Source organism: Ruditapes philippinarum, unplaced genomic scaffold, assembly GCF_026571515.1.
Source record: "Ruditapes philippinarum isolate M1 unplaced genomic scaffold, ASM2657151v2 ctg12755_1_1_1_1, whole genome shotgun sequence".
Lineage (NCBI taxonomy): Eukaryota > Metazoa > Mollusca > Bivalvia > Venerida > Veneridae > Ruditapes > Ruditapes philippinarum.
The window spans coordinates 1-3,250 of record NW_026864091.1 but is presented as its reverse complement, the minus strand read 5'-3'; the positions used below and the strand labels follow the sequence as shown (position 1 = coordinate 3,250).

General features: G+C 28.8%; 1 long non-coding RNA gene across 1 annotated transcript; it reads right to left on the bottom strand.

The window, feature by feature from the left end:
* Window positions 1–1,391: 1,391 nt before the first annotated feature.
* On the bottom strand, window positions 1,392–2,544 carry LOC132724401 (uncharacterized). The gene is made up of 3 exons (XR_009624899.1): window positions 2,386–2,544; window positions 1,865–2,008; window positions 1,392–1,512 (listed from the first exon to the last, which is right to left on the bottom strand). It is a non-coding gene; the product is annotated as an uncharacterized LOC132724401 (long non-coding RNA).
* Window positions 2,545–3,250: the final 706 nt, after the last annotated feature.

The window sequence follows — 3,250 nt, the reverse complement described above, 5'->3', positions numbered from 1 at the left end:
TATTTATTGTTAAATTGATTTTGTTATAGTCATATGTCAGTGGTAAATTATTTGATGAATTTGTTATAGGTCTAGCACTTTGTGTCCTCGTAAATATATTCAGAAAATTTACTTATATGACATGTTTGATTGTTGCATTCACTATAAATACAATATAAAAACTTGCAACAAAATCTTTGAAATGTTTGTATTTTTATAATCGCAATGATTAAAGAAATGTTACGATTTACTTTTCATAAAGTTTAATATTCTAAGACTGTCAATTACACGTGTCTGTAAATTTACGATGTCACACTTGATTAAATTAGGCGGGTTATATATCTGAATGTTCATGTAGCAGAGTTGTTTCTTCTTCAATCTGCCCTCATTTTAACAACTACCTAGGTACAATGATCTTTCAAATAACCTTCACAAAAGTTTGCTATGACTATTTTCAACAATAAAGCTTTACAACTTATATATTGCAATCATTCAAAAAAGTACAATACATGTACAAGCTAAAGCAGCCTTGACTTCACAGGACGTTCCAAACATCGTGGAACTCATTTTGTTATGTTTTTATATCATGAATGTGATACTCAAATGAATATTTATCAATTTTGTAAGATCCAAAGAGTATCATTTGTAAAGATATTACCGAATTTACGTTTCATGTAAATAAAGGGAGGTAATTAGAAATTTAATTTCGATAAAGTCTAAGCCAAATGTTTTAATAAGAAATGCATATATTTTTGAGTTTAATGATAATGCATATACACTTTTTTAGTTTATATTTAACGTATTCTTCGATGTTTGGAAATTGTTTTGGAAGAATAGTTATGAACATATATAAAGTTTCACTTATGTGTTGTTACATCCTTAAATACAAACATCCAAGATTGTTAATGGACATTGATGATTCTACTATTTGATACGACGTTAAAGAGTAAACCATTTTGTAATATGTCTTCTTTTCTACTTAAAATCAGTATCATAAGGTAACTGTATTTCGATATTCACTGACCAAATGCTACGAATTTGTATCAACAATTTATGTAAATAAATGCGCCGCAATATTACGAAGAGACATTCATTATATATCTGGGTTCTCATTCTATTACCGCTCAGCACACTCCCTCTTGTGCCGAATACACAAAACTTCCTTATTACATTAATTATATGTCATGATTTTCTTGGCTTACACAATGCAAATACATGTAACAAACATTGTAGGTAACAGAGAAATTATTTCTAGTCAGGTAACAACTTAAATAAATATCCTTTGGTGTATATGAAATGATTATGTGAAATTTTGAACTTTCTGTAATAAAAGCTCTTCGCTACAAGATGACATTCAATGATGAAATCAAGTACAAGAAATTCAAGTTCTATTTGATAGACATTTTATTCATTTACGAACAATAATATGTTTTTTACATAAAGTAATATAAATGAAAACATTTAAAGCTAGAATTCAGTCCATAGGTATACTAGTAGTATCCAACCGCGCATTTTCCTTCTTGTATGGGTGCACTGAAAAAGAAAACATTCTTTATTACATAATGTTGTGAAAATGATTCAGGCTTGAGTATCCAAATAAAGTCTCACGAAACCTTTTAATTCCTAACATGACACAAATCTGCATTCAATTAGATACGCCTGTATTTTCTCTTACTTTTGCAGTTAATATATATAACTGCCCATCAATTTTTGTGTATTTTCTAAATATTGTATGATTAAAATATTGTTTAAATAAAAGAAAAAGCGACTGAATTAATATGCAAACATTTAGGAGACAAGCAGACAAGAATACAATTCTTAAACATAAGCATATCTGAAACATATTTTAACCACTCAAAACTTGAAAGTGCAACATAAAACTCACCATTTAAACAACAAGGTATAATGACCCTCTCCAAAACCCTCCACATTTCTCACTTGTAGCACCTTTACAATCATAGCTACATTCGCTGTCGGGTGCTTTCTGTACATTTCCTAAACTGTTTCCACAGAAACACTGCGAAGAATACTGCAAAAGGAACAAGACGAAACGAAACATTACTTAAAGTACTGCACACAGAAAAAATAACCCGGAATTTTCATGATATACAAAAATCGAAAGGAATTAGAGAGTATAATTTACAATAAAGCAAAAAAAAGAAACTGTTAGTCATAGTTATTTTTCATAACTATCAAAACGTAGGGTTATATATGTCCATAAATTAAAGAATTCTAGAACATTACTCGAGAAACGTTTAAACGTTAAAACAGTTGTGAACGTTAATGAAATGTACTAATATCTATATTATAGCAACTTGTGTTAGTCCATTTGCAAAACTTAAAAGAAGTTTGTGTAAACTGTTTAGATTTACGATACCGATAAAAGTTGATGCATTGATAACAAACCTGAGTTAGAGCATATTTTAGTCCATGACCTTTGCAGAATGCAAGACAAAGTTCCGTCGTCATCTTGTTGTCGCTTGTATTTTTTTCACTTAGAATTCTGGAGTTAGAGTCTACATAACAGCCAAGATATCCTGTTATTGAAAAATTAAAATTCATTCTTACAATACATAAATGTGAAGAAGTCTTGAGAACCTATTATATGTTTATGAATATTAACATAGATACCATAGACAGGTGAAATACTTCATATCTTGACAATCACTTTACATAATATTGATTTGTTAGTGTTTCATTTCCACAATACATAGTATTCGTTTTTTGAAACATAAGGCTAGTCATTAGTTATTATGAAAATAATCGAGGTTGTTGATGTATTTGAGAAGAGACAAGTTTAGATTTTTAAATGTTATGATGAATGAGATTGTAATAAAATATTGGTTGTGTCCTAAACATGCTGTAATATTTTATTTGATATTTTTCTAGATATTTGAATATTGATAGTCTAACTTTTCGGCCTTTTCCGTCATTCTTCGGATAAGACTACGTGTAATTATGAAACATTGTCGACATGTTCCGATTGATGTAATATCTGTGTCTGCATCTAAAGTGATTCTATGTTTGCTTAAAAAGAAGTTTAAGCTAATTGTGTATTTATTATATTTTAGTTGTACTGACTATATATTTAAAAAAAAACACATCAAAGTTTATTGCCAGTAAACTATTTATATGCAGAAGACTTATACATGTAAATTCTTTTTTGCATATTTTGAAAATCTTTTTGTGGTTTAAATGTAATTGATTTTCTTCAGAATAAAAGATGGACACTATCCATGCAATAGTTTCATGCAGCAGTAATTTTAATTCA